Source organism: Bufo gargarizans, chromosome 1 (assembly GCF_014858855.1).
Source record: "Bufo gargarizans isolate SCDJY-AF-19 chromosome 1, ASM1485885v1, whole genome shotgun sequence".
Lineage (NCBI taxonomy): Eukaryota > Metazoa > Chordata > Amphibia > Anura > Bufonidae > Bufo > Bufo gargarizans.
In genome coordinates, this window is record NC_058080.1 from 680,733,273 (window position 1) to 680,759,731 (window position 26,459).

Sequence of the window (26,459 nt, forward strand, 5' to 3'; positions counted from 1 at the left end):
TCTCATGTAGTTTTAGTATAGCCTTTTTTGCAGCCCTCCGGGTGGGTGAGTTGGTTGCCCCCTCTTGTCGCAGATCGGGGGGGCTTTCTTGTCAAGATGTCATGCTAGGCAATGATTCTTTGAGGATTCGGATCAGTCGTTCTAAGACAGACCAGTTTGGTAGGGGTTCCTGGATTCCTCTACATCCGGTTCCTGGAATAACTTGCCCGGTCCGGCTGGTAGATAGCTATAGTGCGCTGCCTATGACCAAATTCCAGTTCACCAGGGTTTTGCGGTCTTGTTTAGAGTTGGTGGGGGTGAATCCAGAGGAATTCAGTACTCATTCATTCCGGATTGGGGCAGCTACGAAAGCGGCCAGGGCAGGTTTGCCCGAATCGGAAGTTATGAGGATTGGCAGGTGGAAGTCAGCTTGCTTTGCGAAGTATATTAGGCTGGATCTTTTGTTATAAAAAAAATTAAATTGATAACATAGCTGTTTATTATCCAGGAGACTTTGGCCGCATTGTTCCTCTTGTTTTTGATTTATGCGGTGTCTGCTTGGTGCTAATTCTGTTTTCTTGCAGGTCCAGGGTGTCCGGCTGTATGGATGATCGGCTATTCCTACATTTTCTGGGCGGCACAGAGAGCGGATTGCCGGCCTGGTGGGAGATCCCTCGGTTTCCGGGAAGTTCATGTATTCTGGAGAGGAATCAGTGGCTTACGATGGTTGCAGCTCCTTTCCCAAGTAGTGGATATTGGTTTGCAAGCCAATGGCCCGGTGATTCTGGTCATACATGCAGGGGGAAACGATATAGGTTCCGTGGCCCCTTGTGGAGTTGTTGACCCTCATGCGGTCTGATCTGGAGCGGTTCCCATCCTTTTTTCGAGAAGTGGTTCTGGTGTGGTCCCAAGTTGTCCCTCGTGTTGTATGGCAGGGTGGGGAGGCAGTTGAGAGGAGCAGGAGAACAGTGAATGCGCATATATCCCGCTTTGTTAGGTCCCGGGGTGGTGTGGTGGTTCGCCACCGGCAGCTTGAAGGCGGTAGTCGCTCATCGATGAGGCCCGATGGGGTGCATTTTTCTGATATATTGGATTGGATATTTTCCTCTCAGGTCTTCAGGATGGGGTGGAGTAGGCCATGTTTTTTTTAGGTGGTGGTCGCAGCCCCGTTTGAGGGCGGTTCTCCTCCATGGCGGCAGGTTAATACAACGGAGAGGTGTTGGAGGCAAATGGGCGGAACTGCCCGCTGGGAGACCAGTGGCTGGAAGAGCGCACGGTGCTAAGGTTTATGGTTTTGCCGTTTGATTAATTAGCTGTGGCCGATTACCACCCAACAACAATAAAGTGGTTATAAGATGAACAGTGTCAGTGTCCTTATTGATGGGTTTTCTAGGTATTGGTATGGGGGGCCAAAAGGAGGATGGATTTAACCCCCTTCCTTTTCCTGATTATACCGACAGTGTGAAGAAGGCGAGCAGTAAGGGACGGGGCAGTGGCCGTGATGCTGATGGTGCACGCAGAGGCTGTGGCCCTGGGCGCGGTGAAACTTGCCTGCTGCTGGAGCACAAGAAAAACAATCATCCACGATACCTAGCTTCATGTACCAGTTTGCAGGGTGGCGCAGGACACCACTCTTGAAGTCAGACCAGTGCGACCAGGTGATCGGTTGGATTGTAGCAAATAATGCTTCCAGTCAGTTAGGCACACCCTGTCTTCTACAAAGTCCAGTCTCAGTAGCCAAGAGTCTGCTCAAACCAATCCTCACCCTGATCCTCCTTACTCCCACCATGTAGAGTCTTAGCAAAAAAGTCACCCCACACTTGGTTATTCCGAGGAGCTCTTTTCAGCGCCATTCCTTGATTTGGCCCTCTTACCAAGCACTCTTGAAGAGGGACAGATCTTGTGCCCTGATTCCCAAACTCTTGAGCATCCACAATCGCAAGAAGATGACAGTGGGGAACGGCAACTACTGTTTAATGAGATGGATGATGATGAGATACAGTTGCCAATAACTCAACGGCAATTACTGTCTCAAGAGATTAATGAAGAGGATGAGACACAGTTGTCAATCACTGAGGTAGTTAATAGATCAACAAATCAGGAGGATGAGCACAGTGAGGAAGTGGAAGAGGAGGTGGTGGACGATGAAGTCACTGACCCAACCTGGGAAGGTGGAAAGCCGAGCAAGGACAGTAGTACAGAGTGGGAGGGATCTGCTGCACCGCAACAGGCTGGAAGAGGCAGTGGGGTGGCAAAAGCGACAAGCCGGGCGGGCGACACCAAACAGGCCCGCAACTGTTACCCAGAGCACCCCCTTGCGGAAATCTCCCTTGCCAAGGGGTAGGTGTTCCGCAGTCTGGCGCTTTTTTGAGGAAAGTGCGGACGACAAAATAATTGTAATTTGCAACCTGTGCCATACAAAAATGAGCAGGGGTGTGAACACTAGCAACCTCACCACCGCCAGCATGATCCGCCACATGGCATCAAAGCACCGTAATAGGTAGGCCGAATGCCTGGGTCCACAATCTGTGTCTGCGGGTCACACCACTGCCTCCTCTTCCCCTATGTTACTTGCTGGCAAATCCCCTGGGCACAGGACCAGATGCCTCCCGCCCTGCACCTGGACCTTTGCATGCACCATCAGTGACCACATCCACTTCCGTGTGCCAGCGCAGCATACAAATGTCCTTACCCCAGGCATTTGAACGTAAGCACAAATACCCTGCTCCCACAGGCCATAGCACTAAATGCGCAGCTTTCCAAATTGCTGGCCCTGGAAATGTTGCCATTTAGGCTTGTGGACACTGAGGCCTTCCGCAGCCTGATGCCATCCTGCGTTACGCAGTACCCTGCCACCACTATTTTTCCAGGTGTGCTGTGCCCACTTTACACCAACATGTGTCCCGTAACATCACACGTGCCCTGACCAACGCAGTTACTGGGAAGGTCCACTTAACCATGGACACATGGACAAGTGCATTTGGCCAGGGACGTTTACCTGACGGCATACTGGGTGAATGTTTTAAAGGCCAGGAGCGAGTCGTACCCTGGAACGGCATAGGTGCTACCGACGCCAAGGATTGCGGGCCCTACGTCGATCAGGGTTTCCGCTAGCAACTACATTAGTGGCTCCAACCCCCACTTCTCCTTCTCTGCCTCCTCCTCCACTACCACCTCCGAATTATCCACGTGCAGCACCAGTCAGTCATCAGTCAGTAGTTGGAAGCAGTGTATCACTGCAGTGGGGAAGCAGCAACAGGCCGTGCTGAAACTGATATGCTTAGGGGACAAACAGCACACCGCCGCAGAGCTGTGTCAGGGGATAAGAGACCAGACTGAGCTGTGGCTCTCGCCACTCAACCTACAACCAGGGTCAGCTCACCAGCAGGCCCTTGCAAATAATGTTTTACAGGGTGAGCTCACCAGCAGTCCCTTGCATATAATATTTTACAGGGTCAGCTCAAAAGCAGGCCTTCACCTAAAATCTTTTACAGGGTCAGCTGACCAACAGGCCCTCTCATATAATGTTTTACAGGGTCAGCTCACCAGCAGGCCCTCGCATAATTTTTTTTTGCAGGGTCTGCTCACCAGCAGGCCTTCACTTACAATCTTTTACAGGGTCAGCTCACCTGAACGTCCTCGCATATAATGCTTTAGAGGGTAATCTCATCGGCAGGTCCTCACCTACAATCTTTTACAGGGTCAGCTCACCTGAAGTCCCTCACATATAATGTTTTAGAGGGTCAGCTCACCTGCAGGCCCTCACCTACAAGCTTTTGAAGGGTCAGCTCACCAGCAGGCCCTCACCTATAATGTTTTACAGGGTCAGCTCACCTGCAGGCCCGCGCCTAAAATGTTATACAGGGTCAGCTCACCAGCAGGCCTGCACCTAAAATCTTTTACAGGGTCACCTCACCAGTAGGCCCTCGCATATAATGTTTTACAGGGTCAGCTCACCTGCAGGCCCTCGCATACAATTTTTTACAGGGTCAGCTCACCAGCAGGCCTTCACCTACTGTCACGGCTGGAGGTGGGGGAAACCCCCAGCCGTGTGGTGCCAGGAGATGGTAGGGTTACCACTTGGCCAAACAACACAGAATTAGGGAGCAGGTCACCTCCTGTTGCGTCCCTAACTCTGACCCTGTCTCCTACCTGCATGGGCCGACCTTGATGGTAGGAGGGCCCATACTCAGGAACCTCGGATCCCTGCTGACCCTCCGCAGATCCCTGACCTAGGAGCTGGGTGAGACGACCTACTCCTCCTTGGCACGGAGGAGCAGGAGTCTCAATGGCCAAGCAACAAGGGGAAACAGAAAACACCTTATGGCAGTGACAGGCAAACGCAATCAACACAACACTCACCTGCCACAGAACAACACAACCAGGAACCCATGTGCAGGTGCTGTTTGTTCAGGACACCAACAATGACAGCACACACAGACATCACACAGGGACCCGGACCATAAGCTGCAATGATACAGAAACCCCACACACACCTAGATAACACCGTGTAACAAAGATTTATGACCAGAAGGGAGGCCCCCACTGGTAGATGGTAAAATACAGGAGGCTGCTCCAGCTATGCCTGGCTGAAAGCAACCTACTGAGCCAAGCCAGAGACAGAGGCTTTATAGGCCTAAGTGGCCACACCCACCGGTCAGAACACACCCAGTGACATCACACACACTGGGAAGAGAGTTAACCCTCCCTGCACCACAGGAAAGGGAAAACACACATAAAGGGGAAAGCACACAAACTCACTCACCCGTCACCGCCGGCAACGGCATGCGCGGCAACCGTGTCCTAAAGAACAGCCAACAGGCCGAGACACTTCCACTACATGCAAACAACACCAGACATTGCCGCGGACAACCGCAGGTGAAGGGAGGAGACCAAGTGCATACTACACACCACCTCGTGCACAACAAACAGACAAGGAAGTGCACACAAACACACGTTGCCAAAGGCAACCGCTCGCATGCCTGTTGTCCGCGGAAACCGCACCTGAGGCAAACCACAAAGTGCCCCCAGCTGCGGTTGACACAACACTAAACCACGGGCAACTGCATGCGGCTCAAAGAGTCACGACCATGCCAAGGGTCGTGACACTCCCTCCCCTCAAAGCCCCCCCCAACCGAAAAGGAAAGCTGGTGGGACCAAACAACAGGGAGGGGGGGAGGGGCAATGCCTGATAACCACCAGTGTCTCCCTCCAGAGCTGCCGCCAACAAACCTGGACCGTACACAACAGTCCCAGGTCGCCAGCCAACAAAGCAGACTGGAAGAGAGAACACTGGAGGCACTGCCAGACAGATGCCCGTATCTCCCCCCAGAACTGCCGCCAACAGACCTGGACCGTACACACCAGTCCCAGGTGGCCAGCCAACAAAGCAGTCTGGAGGAGGAACACTGGACACCGCGTCCAACTCAGGAGGACGTTCCTACTCCAGGTCGCTGCCAGCAGACACTCCCCAACCAGCACACCTGCCGGAACACCAAAGGAATGCTGCCAGCAGACGACCAGAGATAGGAACCCTGAGAGGGACGAGGGGTCACCAACACGGACATGGTTAGCAAGGTGGCGGGGAAAAGCCACCAACCGCACCGTTAACGGTGAACCCCATAACGCTCTCCCTCCGGAGAACGCGCATGCACCCCATCGGCCTATGGCGATGCATGCTACACCCTCTTTCGAGGGAGACCAGGTGAGGAGCCATTCTGGTCATACTGTCACGGCTGGAGGTGGGGGAAACCCCCAGCCGTGCGGTGTCAGGAGATGGTAGGGTTACCACTTGGCCAAACAACACAGAATTAGGGAGCAGGTCACCTCCTGTTGCGTCCCTAACTCTGACCCTGTCTCCTACCTGCATGGGCTGACCTTGATGGTAGGAGGGCCCATACTCAGGAACCTCGGATCCCTGCTGACCCTCCGCAGATCCCTGACCTAGGAGCTGGGTGAGACGACCTACTCCTCCTTGGCACGGAGGAGCAGGAGTCTCAATGGCCAAGCAACAAGGGGAAACAGAAAACACCTTATGGCAGTGACAGGCAAACGCAATCAACACAACACTCACCTGCCACAGAACAACACAACCAGGAACCCATGTGCAGGTGCTGTTTGTTCAGGACACCAACAATGACAGCACACACAGACATCACACAGGGACCCGGATCATAAGCTGCAATGATACAGAAACCCCACACACACCTAGATAACACCGTGTAACAAAGATTTATGACCAGAAGGGAGGCCCCCACTGGTAGATGGTAAAATACAGGAGGCTGCTCCAGCTATGCCTGGCTGAAAGCAACCTACTGAGCCAAGCCAGAGACAGAGGCTTTATAGGCCTAAGTGGCCACACCCACCGGTCAGAACACACCCAGTGACATCACACACACTGGGAAGAGAGTTAACCCTCCCTGCACCACAGGAAAGGGAAAACACACATAAAGGGGAAAGCACACAAACTCACTCACCCGTCACCGCCGGCAACGGCATGCGCGGCAACCGTGTCCTAAAGAACAGCCAACAGGCCGAGACACTTCCACTACATGCAAACAACACCAGACGTTGCCGCGGACAACCGCAGGTGAAGGGAGGAGACCATATGCATACTACACACCACCTCGTGCACAACAAACAGACAAGGAAGTGCACACAAACACACGTTGCCAAAGGCAACCGCTCGCATGCCTGTTGTCCGCGGAAACCGCACCTGAGGCAAACCACAAAGTGCCCCCAGCTGCGGTTGACACAACACTAAACCACGGGCAACTGCATGCGGCTCAAAGAGTCACGACCATGCCAAGGGTCGTGACACCTACAATCTTTTACAGAGCCAGCTCACCTGAAGACCCCCGCATATAATGTTTTATAGGGTCAGCTCACCTATAGGCACTCACCTACAACCTTTTAGAGGGTCAGCTCACCAGCAGGCCCTCACCTACAATCTTTTAAAGGGTCAGCTCACCTGCAGGCCCGCACCTACAATCTTTTACAGGGTCAGCTCACCTGCAGGCCCACGCATATCATGTTTTACAGGGTCAGCTCACCTAAAGGCCCTGGCCTATAATTTTTTAGATGGTCAGCTCAGCAGCATACCCTCAACCATAATTTTTTCGATGGTCAGCTCAGCAGCAGACCCTCACCCATAATGTTTTAGAGGGTCAGCTCAGCAGCAGGCCCTTGCCCTTAATGTTTTAGATGGTCATATCAGCAGGTCCTTGCTCCAAATGTTTTAGAGGGTCACCAGCAGGCCATTAATCATAATTTTTCAAGGGTGTGTATGATGCCCTCCTTTATGTGATATACAGGTTGCATCGGAGTGCCTCTTACTTGTAATTTTTGGCAGAACTTGCACTTTATCTACAAGTAAATATATAGGCAAGAATTGTTTCCTAAAATCTTTCCTCTAAAATTGATTTTATCTTTGGTTTTGTGCGTATTATTGTCAGTCTGTAAAAGTTTCCAGCAGTGACCTGGGAGTCCAAGATGTATCCAGACATCCTGCCCATGCTGTTCCTGAACCATTTTGGTGGTGTTTCCATCAATTTCTGACCTTTTCCTATGAACCAGGCACCCTCCCCTCTTCAGAGCAGGGGGTGCCTGGTTTAATGCTCAAGTTCTCCTATTGACTTCCATTATACTCGGGTGCTCAGTAGAGCACCCGAGCAACCCGATGTGTTCGGCCAGAGCACTCGAGCACCCGAGCACTTTGGTGCTCGATCAACACTAGAGTTAATATTACAGGCTAATGCCTCCGAAGTAGGCCTCAGTGCTGTACTGTCTCAGGAAGCCAACATGGAGAAGCATCCCATTGTCTTCCTCAGCCGTAAGCTCACCCCACCCGAGACCCCGTATAGTAGAGTGGAGAGAGTGCCTGGCTATCAAGTGGGCACTAAAATCTCTCCGTTATTATTTATTGGGGAGAAAATTCCGTCTGGTGACTGACCACTTCCCTCTCAAGTGGATGAGCCAGGCCAAGGACAGAAATGCCCGGGTCACCCGATTGTTTCTCTCCATACAAAAGGCCGGTTACAGGGAAACACGGATGCCCTGTCCCGGTTAAACTGTCTGGCGTGTGTTCACCCCCTCAGGGTTGAACAAAGGGGGGTTTGTGACACAGTGAGAGGTTTGGCCTAGGAAAACAGGTATTTTCCTCCCAGCATGTGCTGCTGGGCTGATTTAAAGACAGGTAAGGTCAAATACCGGACCGGATTTTAAGTGCCGACCCTGGTTTTGGCAGCACCTGGTTGTCCTTAAATAGGCAGCTGGGCTCAGAAGCCATGTATCCATTATGGGATCTGGGAGCCTTGTGTCTGGATGACGGCTTGCTACTTGTTTGGCGTGAAAACAGGTTGGTGCTGCTATGCTCAATGACTCTTAAAGGCAGAATTGCCGCATGGTGTGAATTACCACCAACACCGCAAGGTGACTTTTTGCTTGGTTATGACTGCTTGTTTTGTCACTTGCCTAAAGTGTGAATAAAACACTGAACTGTTTGTTCCAAAGAACTTGTTGTTGCCTCTATACTGTGTCCGCTAAACCTGTCTACCAGAGCAAAACCCCACAATATATATATACTTGTCTGGGTACCTGGCCCTACACCTTGACACACACATCTATATTGTAAGTTTGGTTATGTTAGAGCATGTTCACAGGTGGCATGTTCACAGGTGGCATAAATTTGTGCGCAGCAAATTCATAGCATTTTACATTTACATCATTGTGGTTGAGTTTGTGGAAATCTCATCCACACAGTGTGGAGCATACCCACAGCATAAACCGACTTGCACTGCAGGTTGTCAATCTGCAGAACCAGTTTATGTTGTGAGTTTTAGGCTACCTGCACATGTTGTGGAATATGTGCGGTTTTTCAGCAAGGATTCCCGTGCAGAAGAACTGCAGTGTAGTACAGTACCAGCAAAGTGTATGAGATTACGCTAATCTCATGCACACTTTTTCTTTTTCATGCACAGGGAATTGTCCTGCCATGCAGATTTCCAATGAAAGGTAAGATCTGCGGCATTACCACATCTAATCTTCACCAAAATCCACAACTATATTGCAGACTTTTGTGCGGATATGGTGCAGAAATGCACGCAAGTCTGTACAAAAATTTGTGTGGATCTTATGTGTGATTACTCACATGGTGTGCAGGTGCGCTTAAAGAGTCACAAAAACTTTTGATATGTCATAGTTACATTTCAAAGGTTTGGATCGGTGGGGGTCTGAGTTCTAACATTCCCAGCAATCACTACATTAAGTCTGACATATCACACTGTCTCTCATCTCTGTAGTAGACGGAATCAAGATTAGCCCATAGACTTTTTGTGAGCTTGTCTACTGCAGCAATGAGAGAAAGTGTGCTATGAAAATTTGGCATGCGAGGGGGAGCCATTTCAGTTTCCGCCTCAGGCAGCAGATAGGGTAGGTGTACCCCTGGGTAGAATCCAGCAGATTGGTATATTGTTTTAAGGGTAATAAATCAATATAGCTTGTCATTTTTTTTTTCATTTTCATTTGATTTCATTCTGGGCTTAAAGGAGTTGTCTAATCTCGCCATTTCTAAGGCGAGATGAGACACAGTTCCGACCACTTCCGGTGCTCTGCTGTTTCAGTAGCTCTCATTGCTGGGAGTCGGATGCCTGCCAACCTGATATTGATGACCTATCCTCAGGATAGTAAAAAGCGGACGACCCCTTTAAAGCTAGACATGACCTTCTGACATTTCATACATTTTGTTGATTTTTTAGCTTGTCAAGGAGCACTTCATCTTTGCTTGTGGCAGAGAAGCAGCTCGCACTTTTTTCCTGAGCAGACTCTAACCACAATGATATGAAAAAAGTTTTATCCATTTATGTCAATTTTACATATTTGACTCATTGTGGCTGCCTATACTTACTGCTACTTGTAAAGTTACAAGGTACATCTGCTTAGTTAATGCACTAATGCATGTTAAAGAAGGTTTCAATGATACCATACAATGACTGGCTAATTGGTTGCTTACGTGAAGGAAGCAACAATAACGTATGTATCTCAAATTGGTTTTCTATATTAGTGTTGAGCGCGAATATTCGAATTGCAAATTTTAATCGCAAATATCGCCACTTCGAGAATTCGCAAATTATCTAAAAATAGTGCTAAATATTCGTATTCGCAAATAGTGTTGATCGCAAATATTCTAATCACGAATTTATCGCGAATATCCGCACTTAGCAACATCTCTAGAAAACAATAGGAAAGTTGCCTACCCCTTAGTGTTGATCATGAATATTCTAATCACAAATTTTGTATCGCAAATATATTACATTGCCAATTTTCGCAATCAAGTAAATAATGACTGGAGATCATGAATTCTCGAATTTGCTAATTTATGGCGAATATTCGGCCACAAATTCGCTAAATATCACGAATTCGAATATTGCCTATGCCGCTCATCACTATTCTATAATAAAGATGGTAAGCGAGTCCAGGGTAGAGAACTTCCCTGAGACGTTTGAATCCACATATGTCTCTGTTGAACTCTCTCCGGTATACTGTATCTTGGAGTTGAAGGCCATAATGAACTACTTTAACACTCACCTTGTACTGTATATATGGATTTGTTTATGGTCAGTGTGCTTGGGGTCTACACATAAGGTATACCATTGAGGTGCACATGGATGAGATATTTCCTGACTGAGTATTCTTTCAGCTTTTCTCTGTGGTTCTGATCTCAGTACCATACATTAAAGCAATCATAAAATGCATCCAGGTAAGTTCAATCTTGAGGAAAGCTCTATCATTACCTTGTGAGTGCTGGAAACTGCTCTTTGCAATTCACTCGTTGATCTGTCTGGAAATACATGATTCATACAAATTATGTAAGGCATTCAATAAAACATCACCAATGGAAGCTGACTGATGAAGAGTCTATTAAGTGATATAAATTCACATTGGCCCTCCACAAGGCATAAAAAATGACTTTGCATGTACAGTAAAAAGTCTTGTAGTCTGAAACTGTTATGGGACATCAAATCTACTCAATATTCATGCGGAAAAGTTGACGCTAGACTAAAAATATTCACTTACGCAGCAGAAAAGGAAAAATAAACTTTGCTTAAAGGGAAATCTATGACAATATATAAGAACAACTGGGGATTTCCAGGTTGGCAGTCCTCAGACTCCTCAGCGCTGCTTTATCTTCACAATACATGTAATTTCTTATAGTCATAACATAAGTTAAGGAGCAAATCTGCAATGTCAAGGCAAAACTACTGTTTCACAACCAGTAGTAGTGATAGCAAGTGCAACACTTGGAAAGAAAGCAAACTTTCAACGGGAAACAGCAGACAAGCAGTGATAAGAAGCACTGTATCAGGTGAAGCTTATTGTTTATATCCCAGAAGGTCTAGGGCAGTGAAGGCATAATGTCTGCGTTACTAATGGTCTAGAGTAGTGAAGAGTTTAATGTTAGTAATAATGGTGGTCTATGGCAGTAAGGTACTTACTGGGATAATGAAAGGGTTACCAATATTTTTTCAGCAATAAAGAGGTTCATTTTAGTATGCCTGGTGGTCTAGGCAAATAACCATGTTAATGTTAGTATGCTTGGTGGCCTAGGACAGTGAAGAGATTAATTTTGGTTGTCTAGGGCAGTGATAGGTTGAACTGCAGTATTCCTCAAAGTCTAGGAAAGAATCCCTGGTAGTCTAGGGCAACCCTGGTGGAGGGTAGTTAAACAGTTAATGATGGGGTCCAGTGGTTACTCACCTCTCTAGGCTCCAGCAATGTGTCACTGCCAGTTCTGTAAGAAGGTCTGGCAGACGTTCTTCTCTACCTCTTGTATGACATTCTTTGTTTTGGTTTCACTTTGTCATCTCCTTTCCTTCTGCCAGGTGTCACTTATTTAGAGTAATCGTCTTCCTTTATATTCCCTATATTACTGCCTCACTTTGCGGTTTATACTACTTCCTGGATGAAGTGTTCACTGCTGGAAGCTGCTGCTGCTGTTCGCTCAAGATAAGTATTTTTTATTGTGTTTCCTTGCTGGCTTGATTCTAGGTGACCTTGACTCCGTCCGTATTAAGTACAGGGAGCTGGTGGTCGTGTCCCCTCACTATTATAGGGTTTTCAGGTGTCACACAGTCTTAGGTACGTGGGCATGCAATCGTCTACTATTGAGACCCTTGCATGTGCATAGCAGTCAGGGACAGCTCTTAGGGTTTTAAAGGACTCGCCTATATGCTCCTTAGTTTGGTATCAAGCCAGTCCGTCATTTATTTATACGTTCCAGCTATCTGCAACTTCATCCGTGACATTATAAACCGCCATAACCGTCTTAAGCATGGATCCAGTTTCAGCCTTGATTGACCGCATGCAAGGTCTTTTGCTGGAGGTAGCAGATCTCCGTAAAACTGTGTCTCAGTTTCAGGTGACCGGTTCTGCTGGCGTTCATGGTGTTTGTTCTCGCTTCCGGATACGTTCTCCGGGGATAGTGAGAATTTTGTTTGCTTTAGAGAGGCTTGCAAACTCCATTTTTGCCTACTTCCCCATTCCTCTGGTGATGAGGAGCAGAGGGTGGGGATCATCATCTCACTGCTCAGGGATAACGCTCAGTCTTGGGTCTTTTCACTGCCGGTGGGGGCACAGCCCCTCCGATTGGTGAATTAATTTTTGTAGCCCTGGGGCAGAAATATGATGACCCGGATCGTATTGCTCTTTCTGAATCTAAACTGCGTCTTATATGCCAGGGTAAACAGTCCGCAGAGATATATTGTTCTGAATTTCAGAGATGGGCAGCTGATACTAGTTGAAATGATGCTGTACTCTGAAGTCAATTTTGCCATGGTCTTTCGGAAAGATTGAAAGATGCATTTGCTTTTCATGAGAGACCAGCTTCGTTAGAGTCTGCCATGTCTCTAGCTGTTCGTATTGACAGGCGTCTTAGAGAGAGAGGAGACTACTCTTTCCTGTCATATTTAGCCCAAGGACAGTGGGGCTGTCTCATTCAGTGAGCAGGGGTCTCAGTCTGTCTCAATCCACTCTGAGGAGGAGGCCATGCAGCTGGGTTTGCTTGCCTCTGATAGTAGAGGATTCAGCTCTCAGAGGAGGGTTTGTTTCTGTTGTGGGGGTATAAATCATTTGGCTAATGTTTGCCCCTCTAGGAGATTCATGGAGTTTTCTGAGGGTAATAAAAAAAAAAAAAAAAAAAAAAAAAGAGAAACCCTCTAAAAACTTTCCATTTGCTACTATTGGCAAGGTTGATGCGGAAATTGAAGGTTTGCCGTTTGCTTGTAGTTCCCATTTTCTCCTACCTGCCAGGGTGGCGCTAGACAGCAAGAACATTGTTTGTGAGATTTTTGTAGATAGTGGAGCAGCTGTCAATCTCATTGATAATCAATTTGCAACAACGCATGGTTTCCAGGTGTGCACTTTGGAAAAGGATATACCTGTTTTCGCTACCGATTCCACTCCACTTTCTCAAAGATCGTTAAAGGGCATAGTTCACAATATCCGTTTGACTGTGGGTGACGCTCATGTTGAGGATATGTCATGTTTCGTCTTAAGCGGATTACCTACTCCTCTAGTGTTGGGGCTACCCTGGCTCACTAAACATAACCCTACCATTAATTGGCAAGCAAGGTAAATTAATGGTTGGAGTTAGTTTTGCAGAGAGAATTGCCTCACAGCGTCTCTTTCAGAGGTTTCTACCAAGACTGAGCCATCTTTTCTCTCTGAATTTTCGGATGTGTTTTCCGAGAGTAGTGTCCAGGAGTGTCCCCCTCACCGGGAGTACAACAGCCCTATTAATCTCATCCCAGGCGCCAAGCTTCCAAAATCACGATTATACAATCTCTCCCAACCTGAAAGAGTCGCTATGCGTACTTATATCTCTGAGAGCCTGAGAAAGGGACACATCCAACCCTCGAAGTCACCTGTTGCTGCTGGATTTTATTTTGTTAAGAAAAAAAGATGCTTCTTTAAGACCTTGTCTGGATTTCAGGGAGCTGAACCGTATCATGATTCGTGACCCATATTCGCTTCCTCTGATCCAGGACCTGTTTAACCAGGTCGTTGGGGCTAAAGTTTTTTCTAAGTTGGATTTAGGAGGGGCATACAACCTGGTCAGGGTCAGGGAAGGGGACGAATGGAAGACAACCTTCAATACCCCGGAGGGTCATTTCGAGAATTTGATTATGCCCTTTGGTTTGATGAATGCTCCGGTCGTCTTCCAACATTTTGTGAACAGCATTTTTTATCATTTAATGGGGAAATTTGTACTGGTGTATCTAGATGACATTTTGATTTTTTTCTCCTGATTTCAAGACTCATCGGGACCACCTATGTCAGGTCTTGCTGATTCTGCGGGAGAATAAATTGTACGCTAAACTGGAAAAATGTGTGTTTGCGGTTCCGGAGATTCGATTTCTTCTCTCTGCCTCTGGTTTTCGGATGGACCCTGAGATTGGGAGCTTCCTGTACTTGATTGGGAGCTTCCTGAGAATCAGAAGGCGCTGATGCGGTTTTTGGGTTTTGTCAATTATTACAGAAAGTTCATTTTGAATTATTCCTCTGTTGTTAAGCCACTCACTTATATGACTAAAAAGGGGGTGGATTTTTCCTTGTGGTCGGTGGATGCACTTAAAGCCTTTTCGAGTATTAAAGAGAGTTTTGCTTCCGCTACCATTTTGGTACAACCTCTCTACCTTTTATTGTTGAGGTGGATGCTTCTGAGGTGGGTGTGGGTGCGGTCTTATCTCAGGGTCCCTCTCCTGCCAAATGGCAACCGTGTGCCTTTTTCTCAAGGAAACTCTCCTCTGCAGAGAGAAATTACGATGTGGGAGATAGGGGGTTGTTGGCCATCAAATTAGCTTTTAAGGAATGGTGCCAATGGTTAGAGGGAGCCAGACACCCTATTTCCGTGTTTACCGACCATAAGAATCTGGCCAACTTGGAATCGGCCAAGCGTCTGAACCCGAGACAGGCCAGATGGTCTTTGTTCTTTTCTAGGTTTAATTTTGTTGTTACGTTCCGCCCTGGGGTTAAAAATGTGAAGGCGGATGCCCTGTCACGTTGTTTTCCGGGAGGGGGGAACTTTGAAGACCCGGGTCCCATTTTGGCTGAAGGGGTGGTCGTCTCTGCTCTTTATCCTGATTTGGAGGCAGAGGTTCAGGCAGCCCAGGCAGAGGCTCCTGATCTTTGTCCTCCTGGGAGGTTGTTTGTGCCTCTCACTTTACGACACAAGGATACTGTCCTTGCTGGGCACCTGGGGAGTAGAGCCACAGTGGATTCATTGCTCGGAGATTCTGGTGGCCGGCTCTTCGTAAGACGGTTGAGGGTTTTGTGGCAGCCTGCGAGACCTGCGCTCGTGCCAAGGCCCCTCATTCACGGCTATCGGGTTCTCTCCTCCTGTTACCCATTCCTTCTCGTCCTTGGACGCATCTGTCCATGGACTTCATTACGGACCTGCCTCGTTTCTCGGGGAAGACTGTGATTCTGGTGGTAGTGGACCGTTTTAGCAAAATGATGCATTTCATTCCCTTTCCTGGGTTACACAATGCTAATACGCTGGCGCAAGCGTTTGTTGATCACATTGTTAAATTGCATGGCATTCCTTCAGACATCGCTTCTGATAGGGGTGCGCAATTTGTTTCCAGATTCTGTAAGGCCTTCTGTTGTCGCTTGGGGGTTCAGTTGTCGTTCTCTTCTGCTTTTCACCCACAGTCGAATGGTCAGAACGAACGCGTCAATCAGAATCTGGAGACATATCTGCGCTGTTTTGTAGCGGAGAATCAAGAGGATTGGAATTCTTTTTTGTCCCTTGCTGAGTTTGCTTTAGCCCCTTAAGGACTCAGCCCTATTTCACCTTAAGGACTTGGCCATTTTTTGCAAATCTGACCAATGTCACTTTAAGTGCTGATAACTTTTAAACGCTTTGTCTTACCCAGGCCGTTCTGAGATTGTTTTTTCGTCACATATTGTACTTCATGACACTGCTAAAATTGGGTCAAAAAAGTTAATTTTTTTACATAAAAAAATACCATATTTACCAAAAATGTAGAAAAATTAGCAAATTTCAAAGTTTCAGTTTCTCTACTTCTGTAATACATAGTAATACCCCCAAAAATTGTGATGACTTTACATTCCCCATATGTCTACTTCATGTTTGTAGCATTTTGGGAATGATATTTTATTTTTTGGGGACGTTACAAGGCTTAGAAGTTTAGAAGCAAATCTTGAAATTTTTCTGAAATTTACAAAAACCCAATTTTTAGGGACCACTTCAGCTCTGAAGTCACTTTGCGAGGCTTACATAATAGAAACCGCCCAAAAATGACCCCATTCTATAAACTACACCCCTCAAGGTATTCAAAACAGATTTTACAAACTTTGTTAACCCTTTAGGTGTTGCACAAGAGTTATTGGCAAATGGGGATGAAATTTGAGAATTTCATTTTTTTGCCTAATTTTCCATTTTAACCCATTTTTTCCACTAACAAAGCAAGGGTTAACAGCCAAACAAAACTCATTATTTATGGCCAGGATTCTGTAGTTTACAGAAACACCCCATATGTGGCCGTAAACTGCTGTACGGCCACACAGCAGGGCGTAGAGTGAAAGGTGCGCCGTATGGTTTTTGGAAGCCAGATTTAGCTGGACTGGTTTTTTGACACCATATCCCATTTGAAGCCTCCCTGATGCACCCCTAGATTAGAAACTCCATAAAAGTGACCCCATCTAAGAAACTACACCCCTCAAGGTATTCAAAACTGATTTTACAAACTTTGTTAACCCTTTAGGTGTTACACAAGATTTAATGGAAAATAGAGATACAATTTCAAAATTTCACTTTTTTGGCAGATTTTCCATTTTAATATTTTTTTTCCAGTTACAAAGCAAGGGTTAACAGCCAAACAAAACTAATTATTTATGGCCCTGATTCTGTAGTTTACAGAAACACCCCATATGTGTTCGTAAACCACTGTACGGGCACACGGCAGGGCACAGAAGGAAAGGAATGCCATACGGTTTTTGTAAGGCAGATTTTGCTGGACTGTTTTTTTTTACACCATGTCCCATTTGAAGCCCCCCTGATGCACCCCCAGAGTATAAACTCCAAAAAAGTGACCCCATTTTAGAAACGACGGGATAGGGTGGCAGTTTAGGGTACATATGATTTTTGGTTGCTCTATATTCCACTTTTTTGTGTGGCAAGGTAACAAGAAATAGATTTTTTGGCACTTTTTTTTTTTTGTTATTTACAACATTCATCTGACAGGTTAGATCATGTGGTAATTTTATAGAGCAGGTTGTCACGGACGCGGCGATACCTAATATGTATACAAAGTAGGGTCTCATTTTTTGCGGGATGAGATGACGGTTTGATTGGTAATATTTTGGCGTACATGCAACTTATTTGATAACTTTTATTACCTTTTTTATGGCGTTCACCGTGCGGGGAAAGTAACATGACCGTTTTATAGATCAGGTCATTACAGATGCGGCGATACCAAACATGTGTAGGGAATTTTATTTTTTTCATTTCTTATTCAGTGATAAATGTGTTTTTTGATCTTTACTTTTTTTTCACTTTTTTTTTTACCCAGACCCACTTGGTTCTTGAAGATCCAGTGGGTCTGATGTCTGTATAATACAGTACAGTACAATATATATTGTACAGTACTGTATTTTACTTACACTTTGTCTGAACAGATCTCTGCCTTCAGCACAGATCTGTTCAGCACCATGGACAGCAGGATGCCTGAGACAGCGTCCTGTTGCCATGGGAACCTTCCCCGTCTGATCAGTAGTGGTCAGAACTGCGCAGACGGGGAAGGGTAAGGACGGGGCTTCGGGGGGCTGTCTGGGAGCTCTCTCCCTCTCCATTCGGGGGGCTGCAAAGGCACAGCAGCCCCCCGATGGGAGGGAGATACTTCTTACTGTTAACTTTTTCCATACAGCAATGTGCTGGCACCCTGGTATACCCAATCTACACCAACGAATTTTCAAGGGGAGGCGGGTGGGGGATCGCGATCCCGCCTGCCGCACCGCCCGCCTCCCGCACCGCCCCCACCGCCCACAACTCCCCCCCTGCACCACCTGCCGACAAAAAATCATGCAGGGGTGCAGGGGGGGGTGTAAAATCTATATTTGAGGGACACTAAAGTTTCTGATCCCATCAGAAACTGCAAAAAGCGCAGCAAACCGCAGGTCTGAATTGACCTGCGGTTTGCGGCGATCGCCGATAGGGGGGGTCACATGACCGTTCCCATTAACCCCCGCGGCACCGGAATCTGCATTTAAAGTTAGGACGTACCGGTATGCCCTGAGTCCTTAAGGACTCGGTAAATAGGGCGTACCGGTACGCCCTGTGTCCTTAAGGGGTTAAATAACCGTCGCCAGGAGTCCTCTGATAAGTTACCATTTTTTGGTGCATATGGGTTTCATCCGCAGTTTGGGACATTCTCTGGAGAGGGGTCTTCTGGTTTACCTGATGAGGAGAGATTTTCCTCGTCTTTGTCATTTATTTGGCGAAAGATTCAGGGTAATGTGAAGAGCATGAGTGAGAGATATAAGCGTGTGGCGGATAAGAGACGTGTGCCTGGTCCGGACCTGAATGTGGGTGATCTGGTGTGGTTGTCTACAAAGAATATCAAACTGAAGGTTCCCTCCTGGAAGTTGGGTCCTAAGTTTATTGGGCCTTACAAGATCTTGTCCGTCATCAATCCCGTTGCCTTCTGTTTTGATCTTCCTCAGACTTAGAAGATCCATAATGTTTTTAACAGGTCCCTATTAAAACCTTATGTCCAAGGCACTGTACCCTCCTCTTTGCCTCCTCCTCTGATTTTTGTTTATGGCAATCTTGAATTTCAGGTCTCTAGGATTGTGGATTCTCGCATTATCTGTGGTTCTCTTCAGTACCTCATTCATTGGGAGGGTTATGGTCCTGAGGAGAGGATGTGGGTCCCAGTGGCGGACATTAAGGCCACTCGTCTCATCAGGGCTTTCCATAGGTCTATTCCTGAGAAGGTGGGCTCTGAGTGTCCGGAGTCCACCCATAGAGGGAGGGGTACTGTCACCGCCAGTTCTGTGAGAAGGATTGGCAGACGTTTTTCTCTACCTGTTGTATGACGTTCTTTGTTTTGGTTTCACTTTGTCATCTCCTTTCCTTCTGCCAGGTGTCACTTATTTAGACTAATCGTCTTCCTTTATATTCCCTTTTATACTGCCTCACTTTGTGCTTTATACTACTTCCTGGATGAAGTGTTCACTGCTGGAGGCTGCTGCTGATGTTTGCTCAGATAAGTCTTTTCCTTTATTGTGTTTCCTTGCTGGCTTGATTTTAGGTGACCCTGATTCCGTCCGTATTAAGTGCAGGGAGCCGGTGGTCGTGTCCCCACACTATTATAGGGTTTTCAGGTGTCACACATTCTTAGGTACGTGGGCATGCAATCGTCTACCATTGAGACCCTTGCATGTGCATAGCAGTCAGGGACAGCTCTAAGGGTTTTAAAGGGCTCGCCTACTATTGGGCAGAGTCAGAAGCAGTCTGCCCAATCATTAAGGAAAGAGGCAGTGTATGGTAAGTGTGGCCTATGGGCCCCCCCTGGCTGGTTCTCCAGTCACAACTGCAAATAATGCAGCCCCATACCTACGCCAATGTAATATATATATATATATATATATATATATATATATATCTATCTCAAAGCAGCTTAGAGCAAAGTGTACTGATTAGCTCAACTGTCAGGCTGCATCAGAGGTTTCTATACCACCATACAAGAACAATAATTTGTGGGTCTCTCCATTGTCTTTTTGAAAAAAATTCTTGAACAATGATGCATACATAAATCAAACTTTTAACTGTTTCTTTGTTTATTCTGCATCCAATCTGCTTGGAGTTGTGATCAAAATAGCTCTCATAGATGAAGACCATTACGTATTTCATGTATTGGCCTTCACTATGCAAACCTTTTGATCATGATGGGAGGAAGGTTAATGTAGATAGTGTTCTATTATCCATGTAGAAACTGAGTGTGTGACTTTGTCTACGCTGAATATTTCCAGCTTTTTACCTGTCAGATCTAATAGCCTGACATAAAATAACATAGAAAAACAATTATCTGACTTGTAAATTATTCAAACAAAAAAGAAAAATACTCCAAATGAATTTCTTGACTGATGGATGTAGACTTGGTCCTTGTCTAGTTTTCTGATAAAGAAACATAAAAGCCTGGTACTTATTAATGGTCATTGTCATAAAATGTTCTCCCCGCTGATTGTACGCTTATCACTGTCCTAAGCACTATTTGTGATTACACTTTAAAGAACCGCCGAAACGTGCGTCGGGTTGGCGCCATCCTGGACAGAGAACTTTTCAGTCTTTTAACATTATTGCAGCCATTACTTGCACTTGTATTGTGTTGTGATATCTTGATATTTATCTGATACATGTAATTGCCCTTGTGGTTCACACCAGTGACGTTGCCATTTTTCCTGCACTGCTGTTTTTAAACTTTTCAAATTGTCAAGATTAATTTTTCAATAAAGTATTTTTTATGATTATCATGTAGACTAGCAATTTTTGGAGGTTTAGTTGTACGGTTCGATGCCAACGGCATTTTTTTTATTATTCCTTACATGGTCATATAATTGCTATACTAATTACCATCATTAACACTGTTTTACAGTGGTCATTAAATCTGATGCATTTGAAATTTGGCATATGTAGTTTCTGGCAGTTACTTTGTTTGACATCACCTATCTTGGCCTATTTTATTTTCATAAAGGAGTGTTTTTGGGGGCACTTTCCAGAGAATATAGGAAAAATACCCTCATATGTCAGTGGGTGTAGAACCAGGGCCGGCTCCAGGCCAGCGATAAATCTCAGTGGGCCCCCTTGTGGTATTTTTCAAATGTCACCACTGCATCTGACAGTGTTAAAAAACTGAAGCGCGGGCTTCCTGCTCAGATGCGCCTTGCCCCAGTGGAGATCAAGGAAAGCACCCTGTTCTAGGCTTCCAGGCTCATTGCTAGTATATCCCAGTTCAGGCCACTAGGTGGCAGCAATAAATTGTGATATAGTGATTTCTATAGAGAATAATGGAGTAATTTTCATTATTCTATATAAGGTGATGAAATCTGATGAAAAGTAATATAAAAAAAGTAAAAAAAAAGTAAAAAAAGTTTTGAAAATATAAAAAAAAATTAAAACGTAAAATCACCCCACTTTCCCTAAAATAAAAATGAACAAAAAAAGAATAACATTATGGGCATTGTCGCATGCAAAAACACCTTTACTATCAAAATATATATTTTTTAAGTTAGCCCATATGGTGAAGGATGTAACAGAAAAAAAAATAAGAAAAAGCTGATTTGCCGTTTTTTCATCACTCTATCTCCCAAGAAAATTCAATAAAAAGTGATCAAGTCATACACACCCCAAAATGGTATTGTGAGAAAAGACAGATTTCCCTCAAATGAGCCCCCACACATCTCCGTAAACATAACTATAAAAAAGTTATGGGGGTCACCGGGGAGCAGGGGTTCTGTTAGGGTTGCCACCTTTCGCAACAAAAAATGGTTGTTACACAAATTAAAAAGGTTAGTGTGTCTATTTAAGTTTTAATTAGCCTCTATTTTTGAAATGATTCTGCTGGGATTCGAACTCGCAGCCGTCTACATTAAAGTCAAAAACCTTAACCAATGAGCTATAGAGCTTCATGTTAACCTGCTATACACATATTATAGCTAAAAACCTCAGTAGTAGTTTCCCACATATGCATTTAGAAATATATATATATATATATATATATATCGGAAGTATGATTTTTTATATATATATATATATATATATATATATACAGTACAGACCAAAAGTTTGGACACACCTTCTCATTCAAAGAGTTTTCTTTATTTTCATGACTATGAACATTGTAGATTCACACTGAAGGCATCAAAACTATGAATTAACACATGTGGAATTATAAACATAACACAAAACAACAAAAAATATCTCATATTCAAGGTTCTTCAAAGTAGCCACCTTTTGCTTTGATTACTGCTTTGCACACTCTTGGCATTCTCTTGATGAGCTTCAAGAGGTAGTCACCTGAAATGGTTTTCACTTCACAGGTGTGCCCTGTCAGGTTTAATAAGTTTGATTTCTTCCCTTATAAATGGGGTTGGGACCATCAGTTGCGTTGTGGAGAAGTCAGGTGGATACAGAGCTGATAGTCCTACCTAATAGACTGTTAGAATTTGTATTATGGCAAGAAAAAAGCAGCTAAGTAAAGAAAAACGAGTGGCCAGCATTACTTTAAGAAATGAAGGTCAGTCAGTCCGAAAAATTGGGAAAACTTTGAAAGTGTCCCCAAGTGCAGTCACAAAAACCATCAAGCGCTACAAAGAAACTGGCTCACATGCGGACCGCCCCAGGAAAGGAAGACCAAGAGTCACATCTGCTGCGGAGGATAAGTTCATCTGAGTCACCAGCCTCAGAAATCGCAGGTTAACAGCAGCTCAGATTAGAGACCAGGTCAATGCCATACAGAGTTCTAGCAGCAGACACATCTCTAGAACAACTGTTAAGAGGAGACTGTGTGAATCAGGCCTTCATGGTAGAATATCTGCTAGGAAACCACTGCTAAGGACAGGCAACAAGCAGAAGAGACGTGTTTGGGCTAAAGAACACAAGGAATGGACATTAGACCAGTGGAAATCTGTGCTTTGGTCTGATGAGTCCAAATTTGAGATCTTTGGTTCCAACCACCGTGTCTTTGTGCGACGCAGAAAAGGTGGACTCTACATGCCTGGTTCCCACCGTGAAGCATGGAAGAGGAGGTGTGATGGTGTGGGGGTGCTTTGCTGGTGACACTGTTGGGGATTTATTCAAAATTGAAAGCATACTGAACCAGCATGGCTACCACAGCATCTTGCAGCGGCATGCTATTCCATCCGGTTTGCGTTTAGTTGGACCATCATTTATTTTTCAACAGGACAATGACCCCAAACACACCTTCAGGCTGTGTAAGGGCTATTTGACCATGAAGGAAAGTGATAGGGTGCTGCGCCAGATGACCTGGCCTCCACAGTCACCGGACCTGAACCCAATCGAGATGGTTTGGGGTGAGCTAGACCGCAGAGTGAAGGCAAAAGGGCCAACAAGTGCTAAGCATCTCTGGAAACTTCTTCAAGACTGTTGGAAGACCATTTCAGGTGACTACCTCTTGAAGCTCATCAAGAGAATGCCAAGAGTGTGCAAAGCAGTAATAAAAGCAAAAGGTGGCTACTTTGAAGAACCTAGAATATGACATATTTTCAGTTGTTTCACACGTCTTTGTTATGTATATAATTCCACATGTGTTAATTCATAGTTTTGATGCCTTCAATATGAATCTACAATTTTCATAGTCATGAAAATAAAGAAAACTCTTTGAATGAGAAGGTGTGTCCAAACATTTGGTCTGTACTGTATATATATGAAAAAAAGGTTGAAGAGCAGCACACAAACAAAGAGTGGTGCAAAACCTTGAAAAAGACCAAGGACCAAGGTCTTGTTACATATGTGCAAAAAGAAGCCAAGGCAGCACTCAAGTATCCGTGTCAAACAGTGGGTGATTTATTAACCCATGTGATCGCTGCAATTACATGGGTTAATAAATGACCCGCTGTTTGATACGGATAGTTGAGTGCTGCCTTGGATACTTTTTGCACATATATATATATATATATATATATATATATATAAATATCAAAAGGATGAGGCAGCACTCCAGATAAAGTGAAAAAAGGTGGATCTTTTATTCCCTCTGCAACGTTTCAACCGTCTCGATGCGGTCTTTCTCAAGCATATCAAACAGTGTCATACAAGGGTATATATACCCACAATCCATAGCAAGAAATTATAGTGACAATTATTCAATATACAACATGATTAGTTCATAAAAAACATAATAAAGTGCATTGTGCATTATACAGTGAATCTGTCTAATACGATTACATGATGATTTATATATCACAGTACATTCACAGTGTATACAGTTCCAACAATTATGACTGTGATTTAATTGTTGGTTCACAACTCATCAACATACTCAAAAATCACCTGTGTATCATATAAAGTGCAATTATAACAACATAAGTTAAAAACAACTCACACTGTAGCACCTGTGCAGGGGCACCAAGATCCGCGTCCTCACTGTCGAACCGCGCATGCCCAAAATGTCAGCCGCATCACAGCAGCGACACCATCAAGGCTGAAGCCAGCAGCCGTCACCAAGGAGACGTGACGTCAAAGACACGCGACTCGGGAGGCGGCTACATGACCAAACCAGAGGCGTCGCCGGGAAACACCCACGATGCAGGGTCCGCGTCACCAGGTCAGACACGCCTACAACAGTGGCGTCACTGCCATGGCAACAGCCGGCCCAGCAGCATGCTCAGTGTCTCCACAAAATCCAGCGGCAGGCATAGGGCAGGCGCGAGCTTACAAAGAACGGCGGAGGGAGAACAAAAGGCCAAATAGAAATCTATGAGAACATATAGACGAGGGTTACTGAATACCTCACTAGGTCAACCTGTATTTATGTATTTAGAATATTTAAAAATAGGAGTGAACGTGGTTCGAGTATGTCGGCAACAGGGGTTACCCCTAAATTATCTGTGCCATACTCATGTTAAATGACACTGGGACGGGGACCAACAGGGGCCACGTCGTTCTCACGATCATCGCCCCCGGTCCATGACGGGCCTGGGATCCAAGGCACATCAATGCCAAGGTGCCCAGTTCCAGAAACCGACCCTCATGTCTTAAGTAACCAAAGAGAGAACCACCACTCCAAAGAAATATAATTACAGTAGACCCCTTGAGTATCTTATTAGAGACAATGCAATTCATAAGGCCCCAAAGATCTCCCCCAACGCCATAGATCAACAAGGAGATGCAGAAATAGACGCCCACTGTCCATGCACAGAATTGGTGGAGTCCCAATAACTGGAGAAAGAAAAAGAGAAAGAAGAAAATTAGAAAAATAAGGTCAAATAAAAATAAAACGATCATATTAGATATATATAATCAGTTTCCATAGTTGATGACACTAATAAATATTCACATACACCAGGGCACGGCGAGTCAAAGATCAACAGGGAGTAGCAAGGAGCCCCCCCTTTTTTTTTTAACTGAGGAGGCCGATACTGAGGAGTAACTTTCCTGACATTACAGCTCTGACTTTGCCGCCTCTGCTTTCGTATAGGCCGGGCTGCCAATTTTCGTGATAAGCTGGTACGGGCAGACATTCCCACTAAGACCTTGGTACAATCCCATATTGGCTCCCGAAGGAGGGGTTCTTACCCTTGTTTGGGTTGTGTTAACTGCCCTTACATGATCAAGGGTGAGAAGTTCACGCAGCCCGTCACAGGGACCCAATATGGGATTGGTCACTTTCTAACATGCAACAGTTCGTTTGTGATTTATGTGCTTTCTTGTCCTTGTGGTCTCCTTTATGTTGGGGAGACCACTTGTGACATGAAGACACGTCTCAACAATCACCGGTTCTCTATCAGACAAAAAAGAAAAGATCTGCCCGTTCCTAAACACTTTGTGGAGGCCAAACACAGAGAGAAAGATTTGAAGTTTATGGTGGTGGACCAGATCACCTTGTCCAGAAGGGGAGGTGATAGGACGCTGGCCCTTAAACAGAGGGAATTGAGGTGGATCCATCGCCTCAACACCCTGAGACCTTATGGTCTCAATGTCGATTTTAAGTGGAGTGTGTTGTAAAAAAGGGGGGGCTCCTTGCTACTCCCTGTTGATCTTTGACTCGCCGTGCCCTGGTGTATGTGAATATTTATTAGTGTCATCAACTATGGAAACTGATTATATATATAATATGATCGTTTTATTTTAATTTGACCTTATTTTTCTAATTTTCTTCTTTCTCTTTTTCTTTCTCCAGTTATTGGGACTCCACCAATTCTGTGCATGGACAGTGGGCGTCTATTTCTGCGTCTCCTTGTTGATCTATGGCGTTGGGGGAGATCTTTGGGGCCTTATGAATTGCATTGTCTCTAATAAGATACTCAAGGGGTCTACTGTAATTATATTTCTTTGGAGTGGTGGTTCTCTCTTTGGTTACTTAAGACATGAGGGTCGGTTTCTGGAACTGGGCACCTTGGCATTGATGTGCCTTGGATCCCAGGCCCGTCATGGACCGGGGGCGATGATCGTGAGAACGACGTGGCCCCTGTTGGTCCCCGTCCCAGTGTCATTTAACATGAGTATGGCACAGATAATTTAGGGGTAACCCCTGTTGCCGACATACTCGAACCACGTTCACTCCTATTTTTAAATATTCTAAATACATAAATACAGGTTGACCTAGTGAGGTATTCAGTAACCCTCGTCTATATGTTCTCATAGATTTCTATTTGGCCTTTTGTTCTCCCTCCGCCGTTCTTTGTAAGCTCGCGCCTGCCCTATGCCTGCCGCTGGATTT